This window comes from Dermacentor variabilis, chromosome 4 (genome assembly GCF_050947875.1).
Source record: "Dermacentor variabilis isolate Ectoservices chromosome 4, ASM5094787v1, whole genome shotgun sequence".
Taxonomy (NCBI): domain Eukaryota; kingdom Metazoa; phylum Arthropoda; class Arachnida; order Ixodida; family Ixodidae; genus Dermacentor; species Dermacentor variabilis.
The window spans coordinates 35,200,712-35,219,026 of NC_134571.1; the positions used below are offsets into that span (position 1 = coordinate 35,200,712).

General features: G+C 47.2%; 1 protein-coding gene and 1 long non-coding RNA gene across 2 annotated transcripts in view; one reads left to right on the forward strand and one right to left on the reverse strand.

Moving 5' to 3' along the window:
• LOC142578931 (uncharacterized) overlaps positions 1-18,315 on the reverse strand; it is a 209,463-nt gene that overhangs the window by 78,745 nt on the left and 112,403 nt on the right. The window lies entirely within an intron of this gene.
• LOC142578930 (cell adhesion molecule Dscam1-like) overlaps positions 11,837-18,315 on the forward strand; it is a 348,188-nt gene continuing 341,709 nt past the window's right edge. The window contains exon 1 of the mRNA XM_075688636.1: positions 11,837-11,967. The gene's annotated coding sequence lies outside the window, so the exon portion shown is untranslated. The remainder of the gene's footprint in view (positions 11,968-18,315) is intronic.

Genomic DNA, 18,315 nt, shown 5'->3' on the forward strand with positions numbered 1-18,315 from the left:
TCCTGATTCAAAGTGTCACGTTGATTGCAGTTGCTGGAGAAAAAAAATGGAAGTGAAAATGGTACGATTGCTTGTTTTCATGCAGGGTATTCCTTAGTCTTCTAAACATATGGGAAAAGTGTTAGCAACAGTAAGTAAAGAAAGAGATAGTCAAAAAATAACGTTGCAATAAGCCGCGGCCAGTTGCCTATACGAGTTGCGGCCGTGAAATGCCAGCGAGAGAGCTTGCGTCGGACAGCCGTTGTAGGAGTAAGGTTACAATATACTGCACGCTACTGGTACGGGATGTCGTGAAATGTTTACTGTTTATTTATTTTTTTTTCTCTTTGCTCTAAAATATTGCATCAGGACGAAGACAAACCTCGGTTTAGGTGAAGAACATTGGTGAAGAAAATTACGTTTTTTTTCTGTTTTCTTTTTCTGACCATAGTGCATTTGCGTAATTCCCAATGTAATTTAGGCATTGTGCCACCTGACTCACAGTAATTCTACTTAAATATGTATAAATGTTTTAAATGTATATCTTATCAGTCTTGCCCAAAAAAAAGTGCGGAACCCTTTTTGGAGAAGTATACTGGTGAGTTCATAGAATGAAGAGATTCACAGTCATGAAATTATCATGTGATAATCATGATAACCATGATGATTAGAACGCGTCGACGTTTCATTACCTCGGTTATTAATGACGACGCTCAACAGGATCCCGAAGCGCTTCTCGGAAGTAGACAATAATATTGCTTAGTCATCAGGCAATAGTTTCACGGATATCTCAATCAAATATAATTCAAGAAACATTATGCAAGGGGGGGGGGGGAGGGGGGGAGGGCTATTGGCTCAACATACCAGAGTTCTTGTAGGAGGATGACGAATGGAAAAACTGAAACGAGCACACGCACACAGCACACCGAGCGCAAGTACAGTAGTAGATATCATTCCTTTACACAAGCAGCTGAGCAGTCCAAGATTTTGGAGAAAAGGCTGCACCACCTCTTCAACTTTTCCAAAAACTCCGCCCCTTTTGATTAGTTGACGTAATAGTTCTGCGGAAACCGGCAAGGTGGAGAGAAGTGTTTGATTATTGTACTTTTGATTATTGTACTCTTGCACAGGGGTAAACATGGTGTCTACTGGTCGGATTTCTTTAGACGTGGTGACTATGCAGTGCTTCTGGCAGAACAAGAGGAGAAATCTCGTCTCTAATATGATGGTGGTGTTATCTGGCGACAGGGAGTAGGTAGTGTGGCTACGATATTGATTTCCAGCTGCCTTATCTCGAAGTCACGGGATGGTTGGAGGATGGCAGGCATCACTTCGCGTGGGCAAGGCAGCACAACTTGGAACGCAGTTCGAACGGCGCAAAGAAGTGGACGAAAAGAAATGGAAGACCGCGAGGGTACGGCAGCGGCAGCATTTGATTCTCGACAAATGGCTATACAAGCTGCATTAAAAAGTTTTCTTCTTAGAGATGTAGGGATGCTGCTCCATTACACGCGCATTAGGCACATTTAATAAAACGATTGCAAGGTCCTTTTACAATACAGGTGACTCCACAAACTTGTTATCTGATATAAAAAAATATGGTACAAACTCCTGATAGATTGCTTGCATTTCAAAGTTAATGCACGAAATCTAAAGGTTGCTCTATGGAACAACCCAGAAATTGCCCAGCAGACAGCCATTGCCCTGGCGTTAACGGATCCCCGGAGGCTACACATATACAGTGACTCTTGTAGCGCAGTCAGAGCCTTTCAGAAAGGGGTCATCTCGCAGCGAGCCTTAGCTATCATACAAAAGAGCAAAATTCACTTCCATTCAATATGCTGGTTCCCTGCACACCTGGGAAAACATCGAGAAGGCCCCCCTGAATCTCAACGAGATGGCCTATAGGAGCGCGCGAGAACTTCCCCCTGCAGCGCCGCCCTCACGGGTCCGGACCACCTCCGAGAGAACAGGGACGCCCCACTCACATATAACGAGCTCACTAAACACTTCTACCTGAGCCGAAGAGAATTTGCCACACCACATCCCATACTCAAGAGACCACAAGCACTCACTTTGAGACTACTTCAAACCAGTACATACCCCACACCCAAACGCCCTCACTACTACATGGCTACTACCCTACACGCAGTGCGCGCACTGTAGTGAATCACTTAACCTCAAACATATACTCTGGCCGTGCGACCGAACCACCAGCGCCGCTTACACTCAGGAGCTGCCCAGGTTCGAGACTGCCATTTGCAGTCCGGGTCTGGTTGAACAGCTTTGGGCAGTTCACCAAGCCCACGACGCGGCGCGAAGCTTCGTCTTCCGGTCCCTACGTGGGATTAGCCCTCCGATGGGTCACTCCATAGCCATGCAGGACCCAATAAAGTTTTCCATCCATCCATCCATCCATCTATGAATGTTTGCGGTATATTGAGGAAAAGCTCCTTCAAACCATGAAGTTATTCCTAATACTTCATTCAGCCTTTCGTATGTTTACTGAAGTGTCACTTCTTAAAAAAATGTTCGGTACATCAGATGCCGTTTACATGTATTTTAGTTGAAACAATGAAACGAACACAAACAATACACCACAAATTACCCGCCGTGGTTGCTAGTAGCTGTGGTGTTGGGCTGCCAAGCACGAGGTCGCGGGATCGTATTCCGGTCATGGCGACCGCATTTAGATCGGGGCGATATGCGAGAACACCCGCGTACTTCGATTTAGGTGCGCGTTAAAGAACCTCAAGTGTTGCAAATTATTCCGGAGTCCCCTACTATAGCGTACCTCACTATTAGATCGTGGTTTTGGCACGTAAAAACCATAACTTCATTTTTAATTAACGCCACTAGATACTGAGTATTTGCATCCGACACCACTGCGTGACGCTCAGATTTTTTCGTGGTAGTTTCCTGATGACACTTGCCACACCGAAAAAATTCTCGTCGGCGCTGTTCTCACATAGAATACTTTTCACAGTAGTTTGCTCGCACCAGGTTGCTCATTCAGGTCCTTTGTGAAAATCACATTGGATACATCCTTCTTTGCTTTATGATTTCCCCAGATTTTGCAATCACAAATTTTGATACGTTTTTCTTTCGTCGAACCCCACTCCGCCTTAACGTTTGCCGGAATAAACAAAAGCACCAAATTCTTTGGCGACGTGACAAAAGTCAGAATTGTTTTTTTTTTGTCTCCTTTCATACAGAGGCGTTGGTTGCAAAACAGAATGTGCTACCGCCCCCTGGCAGCGAGCCTGCGCACATATACAGGCATATCATATAGAACCGAGCAGGCGGGTGGGAGGGCCCACGTGTGGCGAAGTGATGATCCTGTCCCGAAAGGATACACCAAAAGCAAGAAAGAAAGAAAGAAAGAAGGGAAGGAAGGAAAGAAAGAAGGAAAGAAAGAAAGAAAGAAAGAAATATACCGGCAAGCCGTAGCGTGCTGGCAACAAAGGCGAACAGCCGGCTAGGCACCGAGATTGCGGCGGCGGCAGCGGCCGGCTGGTATATGTGCTTCATATTTTCGAGGAAATTTAGCGCCCTGACAACGAAAGCCCGGGGCCGTACGGTGCAACGGCATGTGCCGCCCCGTTCTGCTGGGCGAAAGTGAAACCCGTCGTTGTGGGGCATTACCATGAACAAATAAGAGAGCATCGTTGTCACATGTACGCAGACGCTCATGCACACACACACACAAAAACACACACAAAAATCTTTGAAGGAATGAGTTGAAAGAAAGATCGTGGAATAGGCAAACAAGGAAAATAATCCCGCGAGCGTTAGGGGAAGAGGGGAGCAGCGGTTAATGAAACCGAGACAGAAGCGGCACGAAAAGGTGTACGCAGAACCGCGGGAACGGTGATAAAAAAAGAGGGAGCTGAACAGTGAGATCCCGGGGAGGAGCTATGTAGGGTTGCGCGCAGGGAACATTGAGAAGGGCTTCGCTCAAATTCAACTATTCTTACTTTTTGGGGCATGCAAAGGGACAAGGGCCGTTTGCTTGAGGAAGACCTCAATGATTGCGTCGTCATAGGAAGACCGCGTTCCACTCTCGTTTTATTTCTCTCCCTCTCTTTCTACAAAAACTTTTTGTTCTTAATTTTTGCTAAGGCTTTCTCCGCATTTGAGCTTTTACATTCGGTATCTCGCCCTCTCCAGCGAGCACATACGGAGGAGATCGGAAGGCGTCCCCACCCTCCCATCTCTCCATCCCCGTTGCAGTCTTTGTTTGAGATATTTGTGCTCGATCGACTTTCGATTCAATCTGAGCGACTCCGGTGACGCTGGCTGCAGATAAGAACTCGGAAGGAAGGAGACAGAGGTTGCGCGAGTGAAAGAGCGAAAACCGAAGGATTGGGGAAAAAACGAACGACGGGTAAAATAATCCCGAGAGGGGCTGAGAGGAGGAGATGAATACGGAGTGAAATAAAGGAAAGAAGGGAATCGGAAAGGGATAAGGGACTTCGAGCCGATGCCTCCGCCACCTCAAGGCGGCCTCGCGTAGCTTTCGGCACTGCCTGCTCGAAGAGATTGCTCGGGCTTGTGAGGAGAAACGACATTCTATTTTCAAGCGTCTCTGTTCCGAGGAAGGTGTGTTCTCCGGATTTTCTTTTTTCTTGTTTCGATTTGGAGAGGATGTTTTTGTGTGCTTGCCACCGCTCGTAATTTCTGTTCTTTACTTCCTCAAAACCTGAAGGAAACGCATGGAGCTCACGAACAGGTGTTTTTTGTTTCTTTCTTTTGCGTTTCTTCGCTGCGTTCTTCTTCGTCTCCCTCACTGTGTCTCTCTCTCTTTCTTCACTCTATTATTCCTCCTTTACTTCCTTAGCAGACAGATCGCGGGTGGGCTTCGATGGAAAAGATGCGGCGCGTTGCAATAACGAGAAGATGATGGTCGGCTGCTTGCTGATCGCCGTGAGCCATTGAGGATTTCATGCTATGTTTAGTTCTTTTCTTTAGGGCCTTATGCAAAACCACCCGTTAATTCTTCACTGGGTGAATTTCTTTCCGTTTAAACGGAAATATGCAGGCGAAATCGTTTATCCCGTGGTCATGCTGACGCCTCTGGCTTGCCGAATTTAAGTCAGTTACCGCATCCGCGCTTTCCTGCAATCTTCATATTTTACCCCGCATACACGAGTGCTCTAGCGTTGATGTTAGCGATGTCGACATCCTGAGTATCACGGAATAAGTTTGTCTTTGCAAGCTACGACGACGTGTGCCGTAGACTGTTTTCCGGGACGTTGCATATGCGTACGCCGTTCATCCAAGTTGAAAAATTTAATAAACTGTGTAGATATCCCCCGCATGTCTCTCTGAGTGAATCCATGTATGAAATTGTCTGCTTGCCTGATAGGCTTGTTTTTACAAGCGAGTTATTCCCGTTTGTGCCTTTTCGCTTCTTTTTCTTGATCTCAATAGGTCCCGTATACTCTCATTCATGAAGCCCCTAGTTCAAGAGCTTATTAAGCTTGGTCTCGGGAGAGGGAGCGGGGGGGGGGGGGGGGGGCAGCCTGTCGCTTCTTTTCTTTTCGTTCTTTTGCAAGAATTTTTGTAGCCCTTTCGCTTGCTTTTGCGTTTGTTAGTTGGTACGTGGGGTTGATGGTCAGTGGCGGTCAGACTTTTGCTACCAATAACAAAGGGGACGGTGTAAAAAGAGCGTTTTCTCGCGAAACCAAGGTGTGGGGTGGGTGCGCTTTAGAATGCCAACAGTCAGTATTGTCAGGCTCAACAAAATAAAACACATCCCATGCGATGTTCGATGTTATGTTATGGGATGTTATGGATGGGATGTTCGATGTTATGAGTCGATGTTATGCGAAGCATTGTGCAGATAACTGGCTATCCAGCTCCGTTCTCGCTTCCGCACAACATTACGAGGTGGATCAAAAAAAAAAAAGAAAACGTGCCAGTGTAATCACGAGCAATGACGAGCGGTTGTGTGAGTGACGCGGGCTTTTGTGCGACGACAGCCGAAAGACGACGACCACGGCGATGACGATCTTACGACGGCGAAGGCGTTGTTTCCACTCCGGCCGCATGACAGGAGTTGATGACATGCCGATTGTTTGACTTCTACATAGGTACTGGATGGGCGTAAGCAAAAGAACTACAGATTGTGACGTTGTCAGCGGCTACATGCTATGCAATCGTACATACCTATGTCACGTGGATAATGTTATAACGGCAATGACATTTGTACTACGGTGAGAAAACATTGAAACCTCTTTGACCTACACCGATTATCAAGATGGCACAATGTCGCATAGCTTCTGTGTGGTGATGCATGGTGGTGGTGGTGGTGCTATTGCTACAACTCACCACCACCACCACCACCACGTATCACCACGCAGAGGCCACCACACACACCACCACCACACAGGTGTTACGCGGAAAGGACTGGCGAACGTGGTCTGATCCCCCCAAGGTGGTGCCCTATAACTCAGCGTGTGCTAGATGTCATAAGGGGAAAATGTCAGAAAGTGGCCCGTGACGCACGCGCCAGGCACCTCAAAGAGCTCGTTGCCGTTGTTATGAGAGAAACATGCGTGCGATGCATGTTTCTTTCTTTAGCATCAAGTCCTATTCCTTGTAAATGTGTGCGTATCGATGGTGAATAGCAATCGCGGCCTAGTTGTTAGCGCCCCGGGTGGTTGTGCTAGGCGTCTGACATTTGTAGTTATTGCAGGCAGGCATCCTAAATAAAGAAACATAAGGTGCCGGTCTTCATTGCAGCAAAATGATGCTCTCAAAGTAAATGAGTTCAGAACCGAAAGAATCGCTGAAGTCTGCTTTCGTTCTTTTTTTATTATCATATATTGAAAAGGTCCAAAACTAGGCGACCCAGGACCTCCTTACCTACGTACATTTACCGCAAGGTGCCTGGAATAGGACAAAGAACGCATCGCTTTAAAAAAGCTTTGATTCTGACGTAGTCCTAACTAATCTATGATTTCCACGTGTGGCCTTTGCAACTGTACAATAAATATATTTTCTCAGGTTTTATTACGCAGTGTTACAATCGGCCTGCAGAGGTACCGACCTACAAAATTCGACCAGCCCGCCGCAGCTGCGGGGGTGGCAATCTAGAGGAGAAGCGAGCTCCGAACTCTCCCTGTCTGCTGCGGTGACTCGTTTTGTAGGGACGACAATGCGCTACGTCAATAGCCCGTCAGTGTCACCATGTCTGGTCGCGGTCGGCGGACCAAGTATTGTTAACAGATTCGCCGTCGCCGCCTCGGTTTGTTTGGAGCGGGGGAACTCCTGGAAGGAGATGTTTTGCGGTGCGGTCTCACGGGCACCAGAAGAGGCCACAGCCAATGGGCAGACGCAGCGGCCACTGTCTGCAGGGTCTGCTCTGGTATCAAAGAGGTGCCTGCTCGGGTCAAGACCTCTGTCTGCGAGAACCCTCTTACATCGGTGTGTTCAGTGGAACCTGTGCGGAAGTGAGTGTGTAAACTCTCCCCCTCAAAGGCGGGTCGGCTATGATGACTTTGGACGCTCCCATTGGTCGAAGGTTGAACGGCCGTTTTCCCTCACCTAGGGATCTAGGGAGGACAGCGTGTTTTTAAGGAGCCGTTGGCGGCTCCTCATTGGGCATTCTCTTTCAATCATGCTAGACTGATGAACTGTAACGTTCTCATGTAGATACCGTAAACAAATCGCATAGTCCTCGTTCTCGATTAGAACAAGACCTTCCCTTCAACAACGTCCTCAGCGTGGATGAGTTGAACGACGGCATGGGCCAGCTACCATCTATGTCATGCCCGACCCCAACTCTTACAGCACCCAGGGTTGTTAAGGAGGTTGTGAAAATAGGCACTGTAAAAAATTACCGACGATTACGTTACTTCCTAATGCGAAATTTGAGCGCAGCAAATAAGCTGTTTCACCTTTTCGATAGATTGAGGCAAAGAAATCGAGCAACACATGTATGCGCTATCACAGAATTTTTTTTTAATTTTTCACACGTATTCCTTTAACAAAGACTCCACTAACAGTTCTTGACAGTCATGAAGGAAGCTTTGTGGCCGGAGAAATAGACTGATATATGTTCGACTTGGTACACCAATGCTTGATTCTCAAAGACGAGATCTATACAAGTGCCTCGCGAGGTTGTCACAGCCGTGGAACGCGTTACGTGCGAGAGGAACGGGATGTTCTCCCGCATAAGTGTTAGGAAATTGCTGTTTGTCTTTATGTCAAGCCGCCACCGATCTGGCTCTCTGATTGCCACCGCACAGGGCGAACGGCAGCGGCAATTTCGGCTCGGGCGGTGCACATATACAGATCCGCCGCCACCGATCTGGCTCTCTGATTGCCACCGCACAGGGGTTGCATTGGAGGAGGAGCGAAGAAAGGAATTAAGTTCGAGCCGGCGCTTTGACAACCGGAGACTCGCAGGAAGAGGGGGGAGGGGGGCGGCGTGTACACCCAGCGGCAAACGATGGGGGCAGAAGCGCGCGCAGCAAGCGGACAACACGATAATGGGAGGAGGGAAGAGATAGCAGCGACTGACTGATGCCGCTGACGCCGATAGTGAGTCAACCCCAGCTGCGGAGTTGGTTTCAGGGACAACGAATAACCGGCGCGTCGGCAACTGAAGAGCACCCTATCCGCCACCCAAGAACAGGGGGGGGGGACCCTTTCCTCCTCTTTCTGCATGGCGGCGACGGTGTTCTATGCAGTCACGTTATCTTGACTCTCTAGCGGCGTCAGCGGCATCCAGCGGTATCAGTCGGTCGCTGCTAGCGCTGGGGGGATGAAAGGGGGGCGGAGCTGGTTACGAGGCCGACGACGACGCGAAACCCAGGAACGGACGCCAAAGAGCTGCGCTCTAAAACGCAAAGGTGGCGCAACTTGGTTCCATCGGAGACGTGCTTTTCTAGACATAGCTTTGTAGACATACCTCGTCGCGAAGCTGTGTCAAGCAACTGTCGCCTTCGTGCAATATGGCCTATACTGGGCCAGCTGAGGCGAGAGATTCTCACCTTCCTCTCGGGCGAGGTCTTCTTCCTGGAAGAGCGTGAATTTCTCCGCCACTCTTCGTGGCAGAGAAATGGGTGCCAAATGGGCGAGTTCATTTAGAGTACTCGAGATTCATGATAAACGCCAACTCTCGAGTACTCCTTCTGGTTTCTTTTTCAACGCCCTTTACCTGTACTAAATGTAACGTTCTTGATATCCCTACCTGCCTTGTGTCTGTTTAACGGTTCGCACACATGTATTATATGTATATATCTTTTACATGTGTACATTATTGTATATACCTTCACTATAGTTGTCTTTGTACATGTTGTGAATAAAAGTTTCCTAAACATTTGTAAGCAGTACCCGGCCTGGGTCTCTCAAAGCGTTCTGCGGCGCGAGAGCTTTGGGGCACCTCAAACTTTAGATGTGAGGAAGTGCTCCGTCATCTTATTTCGCCACCCTTTCTCCCAGTGGTAGGTGCAGGAAAGGGATCCGGCTCCGCTACACATATACTGGTTATGTTCGCCGAAAGGCGTAATGAAACAACAAACGCTACTTGTGAAGAAGCTTTAGCTCGGGCCCAACTCCGACGCGGCCTATTCAAATAGATGTAAAACGCAGAAACGCTTTTTTGAGATAACCCCTGGGCCGATTTTAATTAAATTTGTTGCATTTGAAACAGAAAAGTAAATTGTGGTGACTGTTGGAAGCGTAATTTCTATTTAGCACCTGAATTTTGTTAAAAGCATTTTGAAAATATTGAAAGTTCGAAAAAATAGAAGCACGAAGTTTATAAATTAATAGCTCTGCATGAAGAACCGATATCGCGATTCTGTAAACAGCATCGATAAGATCATTCAAAGAGCACAAATTCATTATGTAAATTTATATCTTACGGGAATTCGTTACGTTGTGTATACGGGTTCTGCAAAAGCCATATTTCAATATTAACAATATTTTTTAGATTCATGTGTAACATATAAATTTTGTCCGCCTTAGATGTACTATTAGGTGCAATTCACATAATTGTGATATCATGTTTCATTGCCGAGTAACAGACTTGTAAACTTGATAGTTTCGTTTCTGAAAATTTTCAATATTTGCCAATATTTAATAAAAATTTACAGCTTAAATCAAGAATTCGAAACCAACAGTCGCTAGATGTTGTGTTTTTCGTTGAAATGCAAGAAACTTCGTCAAATTTCGTGCAGTGTTTGCTGAGAAAAAAGAATTCTCCTTTTAAATGTATTTCGATAGGAGCACCCGAGCTAAAGCTTCCTCTTAAATATTGTCCCTAAAATATATAGACACGCCTTCAAATAACATCGTTTATTTTACAAAACGAATATCTTTCTATAAGCGATCGCTTATTTCCTTACATTGACAATCATCGTCGATGTTTACACACATTCTTTTTTGGTTTGTCTTACATGACACTCAGCCTAGAAATCAGCTCCCCTGCATCTTTGTGCACTCAGGCGAAGAAGTAAGGACATCAGTTCCCCCAAAATGCACGGCATTTGTCCAGAGATGTCTCAACAAATCACCACGATGTGTGTACACTGTCGCGCAAAAGTGTGGAGATAACGGCATCAGTTATTTAGTTTTTTTTTTCTTTAGCACACTGCCATACTGAGGAATTGCTTCAATACTTTGCATGAATGCAACACGCTCATGCAAGCTTTACGATTTGATCTCAGCCGGTATGTGCAGGCCTGCGAAGAAATGAAAAAGATTTTTTTCGCGGAACGATTCTTCTCTTAGAACGACAGAAAGCTGAGCTAGTTGGTAAGGGATGATAATACAAAGAGGGTGTAAGGCGTGCAAGCACGGACACAAGAGAAGAGAAGTGGGCAACATGAACGCCGTGTTGTCCACTTGTGTCCGTGTCTGCACACCTTACCCCTTCTTTGCATTATGATTCTTCTCTAACATTTGCGCGCGGCTGTACGTCTAACGAACTATCACCACTGAAATTACTTAATTAGAGTTGGGAATCATAAGAGTAACTTCGACTCATAAATCGCCTCGGTTGAATTCAACAATGCCTCATACGAAAGCAAATTGACGACATCTATGCCCAGTTCGTTTTCGTGCGCTTGCTTCTGCATCTCTCTCTCACTAGAAACGGTGGAGGTACCAGCTGCTGCGAATGATTTCAACCGAGACGTCAATCCGTGGCTTGCCACAAATTTGTAACAAAGAAGGTCAAAGGAGCAAAAGAGGGAACGCACTGCAAGATTCAAATCAGCCCTCGTTAACTCGCTTCGTGAACGGCCGTTCCAGAGTTGGCGCTAAAGCGAGCAGGGCCGCTGCCGTACAGCGTGTAGCCGCAAATGAGACCAACCACCCCCTTCATTGCCCTTTTCGTTGGCCTTGGGTAAAGAACGACCACGTTACTCACTCCCTCCCTCTCGCTTTGCTGCAACCCTTTCTATACGTTCCCCAAGCCTCTCGCTTATTGCGGTTTGCGACGAAGGGACGGCGAGCTGTGGGCTTTTTTGTGCCTGTCGGCGCGAGATACCGAGCGCATGCTTCGCTGGCGTTGCGCGAAAAGCGGGCGAAACAGCAGAAGCGACCGCGGCGGCAAAGCAACAAACAAATAAAAAATGGGGGAAGAAAAATAACATGAAAAACGAAAAAGGGCATCGCCAAACGGGAGACGCGAAAGAAGTGGAGAAGCCAACTAGTGGCGCTAAGACGGTTCGTGGCGTCGTCGACAGGAGGCGCCAGGCGGCGACGGACATCGGCTTTTTTCGCGAGCTGCGGACAGGCAGGCGGATCGCCGGCTCTAGCTGTGAGTGCCAGGTCGGAGCCCCGGTCGGAAGTCCGCGTGCTCCTCGTGGGGAAGCGAAGGTGTTCCTCTTTTTCCCGCCGTAGCCCAAGGCGTCGCTCCGGCGTGCGCGCGCGAGTTGCACCGCGCGGCGTGCTGGTGGTTCGCCGGCCGTTTCGGCTGCTGTTCACGTGCCGTTCTGCACGGAGCTGAGGCAGCTCCGTCACTGGGAGGTGAGTGTCTTTCGGTGTACGTTCGTATATTGTCACGGGTAGGGGCTGTCATCGGGCTATTTGCTGTCGGTAGCGCGGTGGGCTGCTGCAGTTCCTCCGTCACCACGTTGCATTGTGGTGAAACAGTTAATACTAGCTAAGGACCCGGAAACGGTTGCCGAAGAAACAAGGTCGTTGTCCTTCGCTGTGTCAAGAAGGCGTGGTTAAGGAAGGAAAATTCAGTGGACGCATGACCAGACCAGGCTGATCAAGGTTTAAAGCGCGCGCCTGCCCGAAAACTGAACTCACTTCTCAACGACGTTCGATTGAATCATCTTGCATAATTTTATTCGCAAAATCTGACACAAATTGGATAGGCGGTGTTGAGCAGTTGTATGGTCTACCCCGGGCTATAAAGCATTTCTTCCCGAACTATATTGTAAGACGCTTTTTTTTTTCATTCGACAAGATTGTGGTGCGTCTTAACTTGGTGTATTTGACGGAGGAATTGTTTCAGATGTAACGACTGCTGCTCGTTTTCTGACTATGAGCCAATTCTCGTAAAATAAGCGGAATGTTTTTCTCTTCAATGAAACTAAAGTACGAAGAAACTGCCGTACTACCACGGCTGTACCGTAATACAATTGGAGCTCGCTTTCGCCAAATACTCTTTTTTTTCTAAACAAAGTTTACTACTACGACTAGCACTACTACTACTACTTCTTTGGTGTATTGGTGGGACCACAAAAACTCGTCGACGTACAACGGGGAACAACATGTCAGCATGACTGTAGTAGGTCACGAATTTCACGAATGTCAGTGAGTAGCGACTTGCCCATCACGTGTTTTTATTTTTTTTCTCGAGGATGCTATCAACAGTAAATGCTGCTGAAGTACTAAAGTGTTTAGACAGGTTCAACAATGGTAATTTCATTTATCCGTGCTACTCACCGAAACATACCTGCAGCTTTTACAACGATGGACCTGAGGCAGAATTCACAGATCTTTTCTTTCAAAAGGGCCATTTTTCATTGGCCGGCTGCCTTGACTAATGATATTACGTGCAGCATTAGGATTTGTCTGCATTTGCTCCTACGAACAATACTAATGTAAGACCTGTTTGTGAATAAGGACGCTGTTCTTGTGCATAATATAACAACACGGCCCGCTTCCTGTAAAATATACGCGTACCTTTTTTTTTAAATATTAGTACATGTATTACTCAACAAAGAAAGTCTAGCCTGAACTGCGAAACGTAAACACCAGGGAAGCAAGCGCAGGCCATTCCCTGTGAGGAGCTGAGCACGCAACTGTTTGCAGCGTGATGTGTCTCCGTAGACTTCTGGCCGCAGCTACGCTACGTTCAAACTAAGAACTGCCGTCGCTTATTGACAGCTGTGAACTCCTACCGCCAAACATTGCTGTGCCCACTCACTAAAATTACTGCACAGTTGTGATTGTGTACTGCTTATTTACTACACAGAAATGTTTATATAGTTCTGTAAAATTTAACCCTGTTCTACCATTGCCATCCAGCTACGGTTTACCCATGCAGGATCTACGTTAGTTTACAATGAACTGTGCTTTAGGAATGCGCCCACAATTCGCACCTGCCATACATTATTCCATTTTTGTTCCTTCCCGCGACAAACTATATAGGGCGCTTTTCACTGCCTGTCAAGACTCACCGGAACTGTCTTGTTCTGCTTTATGCAGAAATATTCAAGCTGCTCCAAAGCTCGAAAGGTACAACTAGTTCCCAACACGACATACGTGCTAGTTTCCGAGATAAGTTGAACGGAACTCGCACATTCTGTTGTTGTCGAGTACTTCGCCGGAAGATACGCAGTCTGCCTGTAACCAGCGCGGGAGCTAATTTCCAGGCTACCCATTCGGTCTGCGATATTGACGCCAGACGATGCTGTGGCTTAGAAGGAGAACAATGCTTTCACGTGAATTCAAGAAGAGAGGATAGTCACAACTGGCACGTTCCGGGTAAATAACTTTGTCGCACCACAGGCTTTGGAGGTGCAAGCTTTGAAGGTGCTCCCATTATTTGAAACTCCGCTGCATAAGCTTAAGACGCGTCAATCGACAACTGACGCACGAACCTCGAGCGTTCTAAATTAACAAGTTACACTGACTGCCATCAGTCATGCCAAAATTTATGGCAAAAAAAAAAGCATTCCTTTGGTTTAGCGGAAGCAGCAAATGGCTAAACGTATAATTACCTTCCTTGCTTAGCGCTTCTCTGGAAAGCACGTTTTCGTTTTGCTGTAACTGTTATCCGAGACTTCTCTTTTTTTTTTCAGGGAACAGCTACGATAATTTTCTTTTTCTATACGACGGTGTTCAAACTTCGTAGTTCAGATCGTTAAGTTTGAGCAATCACGTACGCTTAGATAACGCCCGGTCTTCTCGCGTAGATAGAAGAGCAAGGTCGCTGCAGATGCTTCGCCCTGACAATGCTGTTCGCATTAAGCTGATGCTCAATCGACCAAAGAACGCGCGTTTTATCGCGAGCACCGGGCGCAGCCTTGCGTGTTGCGCTAATTAGAAAAGCGCTCGTACTACGTGTATATTACTCTCGCCATCAGATAGCGCTTTTATCCGCCAGCTGTTCCCAGCTAACCATTCTTAGGGGACATCACTTTGATGACTTTCGTGCTACGCGCCTCGTGGCCAAGTTGTTTTGTTATAATTTTTTTTCACGCTAAGCCTAATACTCCGGAACAGCCAAGGCGATATTTATTCTAGTTTCTCGGTGCTTAAAAAGCGCCATCTTGCTATCGCGTTCACCGCTCATCGGCTTCACTGCGCGACCCTTGTCTGAAAAACCCATTTATGCGACTGAAGGCAAACGTTAGATACCGGCATGGCGAGCTACAGATAAACGTCAGAAAACAACGAACGACCAAATGAAGCACTGATTATTTCGAACGATTTCGCTGCATAAACTTTTGCGACTGTTGTCGCAAAAGTGTATTGCGCTAAGCAGTGCTCGAGCAGACGACAGACAAACGCCGCTTCGCAAAGTACTCCGCCGCAACAATCACAACTGATCGCGAGCTAACCGCGTCGGTCATCCTCCGGAGCTTTACAGATCCCGAACAAGCGTTTATTTTTATTTATTTTCTTTAACTTCCGGGTCCCGAAACATCAGAGGACCCGAGTACCACTGTGGCATGTGAAATCCCTCATACTATCTTTCGCCCGACATTTGGAGCCGAATGCACGACGCTTTTCTTTCGCAAGTGCTCGTTGCCAGTGGCGGGCCACCTTGTCTAAAAATAACAAAGACTAGTTGAAATTTGACCTTACGAACAAATACAGTTAAAGAACTTATGAGTACTGGCCCTGGAGTAGCATGTAAAGGTCGTCAGCCAAACAGACAGCCCCAGTTTTCATGAAGAAATAATATATAATTCTGAGCATATGAATGTTTAGAAAGTATCCCTTTCTTTTGTTACATTGCTTTGGAGGGTACACTCACGACAGGCTTGACTTCGACTTTAGGCCTGGCGAAAGATATTCAGAGCATGCGGACTCGACTGCATATTACAATTAAGGAGCGTCGTTTTTTTTTAACCAAGTCTGGGCCAGTGGGGCTATCCCACATTTATGGAAGGTAGCATGGGTGGTACCGGTTCTGAAGCCTGGAAAGAACCCTGCAGCTCTGGACTCATACAGACCGGTATCACTGACCTCGTGTGCAGCGAAGCTAATGGAGAAGATGGCGTGCACAAGACTCACTTGGTATGTCGAGCAGGGTCGAAAACTACCATCGTGCATGACTGGGTTTCGGCAGCGTCTAAGCGCTCAAGACAATGTGCTGGACCTGCTAAGCCACATAGAACATTACAGTGCGGATGGCCTGTCGACACTTGCTATTTTCATGGATGTTTCTAAGGCTTACGACTACGTGTCTCAAAGAGCCATCATCAGCCAGTTGCAAGTTATAGGCGTCACGGGTCATCTCTTGCACTTCATACATACGTTCCTCAATGATCGTCGCATCAGAGTTCGTCTTGGCGACACTTTGAGCGATGAAATACGTATATTTCGCGGTGTGCTACAGGGGAGTGTTTTATCTCCCTTATTATTTCACATTGCCATGAGTAGCCTCCAAAGAGTACTAAACCATCGAACACCAGTGAAGATATCTATATATGCCGATGATATCTGCATATGGGTCTCCGGCTACCAGCATCGCCGCCTCGCACGAATAGCCCAGGGAGCAGTAAAAGCCATTCAGGGCCACTTGGAAACGATTGGATTATCGCTATCAGCAGAGAAATCATCATTCGTACTATTTCCTGGAGTGAAAAGAAAATCTACACGCTTGACGCTGAATTTGGATGGATACCAGATTCGACAAGTCACCAACGTCCGATTTCTGGGCGTTACCTTAGACCACAGGCTACTCTGGCGCCGCGGCGTTGACCACGTTGTGGCGTCATCATCACCCAGGCTACATGTGCTCAAGCGAGTCGCTGGCATACGCTGGGGCAACCACCCGATGTCGATGCTACGACTACATACAGCGTTGGTTACCAGTCGACTCCTGTATCAGCTACCTCTGATGGCACCCTCAGACAGCCAATACGAGCGCTTAGAAGCCATCCACAGAAAAGGTATCCGACTTTGCCTTGGAGTCCCTCAGCCAGCGTCAAACAAGAAAGTGCTCTACGAAGCTGAGTCACGCCCTCTACGACTCCAGGCTTCCCAGGCTCTGATGATCCAGCTCCTACGATTGAGTGAGTCTACGCCCGGTAGAGCCGTCTTACGACGTATAGGTAACAGGCCGCGCTCACATTTTTATGCAGCATTGAACACGCTTCGCGTATTAGGATTGCGCTGCTCGAGACAGAGGGAAAGGATAGAACCACCCTGGACATTCGAGGACATCACATGCAACTTAAGTGTACCACGATTGCAATCAAAGAGCTGCATTCCATCTGCAGAAGCGAAGTCATTAGTCCTAGAACACCTGAACACGATTTACCCGAATCACCTACAAGTATACACAGATGGCTCTGTCAAGGCAGACGAAGACTGCTGTGCAGCTGCAGTCTATATTCCCTCTCTAAGATATACGTGGTCTGGCCGTCTGGACTGTATAGCCTCGTCGACAGTTGTGGAAGGCGTAGCAATAGCTTCTGCGCTGCGTAAACTAAAGACTTTGCCTCCGCAGAATGTGGTTGTCCTTACGGACTCGAAGGCCGCATTACAACAAATACACCGTGGTTTGCCATCCCTCAAGTTCCCACGCAAATCACTAGCCATCGTGAAAGAACTCAATAACAAAGGCTTCACAGTAAAGTTTCAGTGGATTCCTTCCCACATTGGCATCTCAGGAAACGAAAAAGCTGATGCGCTTGCATACGCAGCACTCTATCAACCTCCCAAAATCAAGGCTCCAAAGAGTAATCAAGTGCAAAAATCTGACATTCGAAATCACTTTGCGTCGCTTTGGGTTCCACCGCATATGCCCTGCGTAACCAAGAGATTGCACCGAGAGGAAGCCACACTTCTATATCGAATAAGGACAGGATCTGATAATGCACCGGCCTGCTTACTTAAAACGGGGCGAATAAGTTCTCCGAACTGTACGGCATGCAACGAGACAGGAGACATTGAGCACTTTTTGTGGTCCTGCCAGCAATTCCAAGATGAAAGAGACACTCTCCTGAAAAATCTGCAAAACAAGGACCTTCCGCATGCGCGCCTGCAAGACCTTATATTTCCCGAGGGATCAGTTATAGCCCGCAAAGAGACTTCACGTCTCCTCATCGATTTCTTAAGAGAGACCGGTTTGATGGACATATGGTGAAATCCTTCAGCGGTATTGTGCGAGACGCTCCGGCGGAGCAATTGCCGGCCTTGTTCGCCAGGCTAAACCCGCCTGTTGCTACACTTCACCACCACCACCACCACCATCCTTTAAAATGCGATAATGTGCGCCACGATTACCTTTACTGTCTTTCTTAGAGTGTATACATTGAACGATTCCACTTGTCCGCGTTCTTTAGGTAGATTCGCGCTTTGGTCGACGGCCTCAAAAGAAGCCCATGTTACCCTTACAAGTGCAGCAACGTATCAGAATACCCTTAGCTTTTGTCCCAAACTCAATGCCTGTGGCCCAATGACTGTGGCGTTTCGCTGCTGTGCTCACCCTCCGTGGGTCGCATTAAGATTAGAGCAAAATGCAAAAAAAAAGAAAGAAAAAAAACCTCGTGTACTTAGGTTTAGGCGCACGTTAAACAACCCCAGGTGGTAAAGATTTAAAGCTGAGTCCCCCATTACGGCGTGCCTCATGGTGAGATTGTGGTTTTCGCACGTAAAACGCCAGAATCTATGTTTTAAACA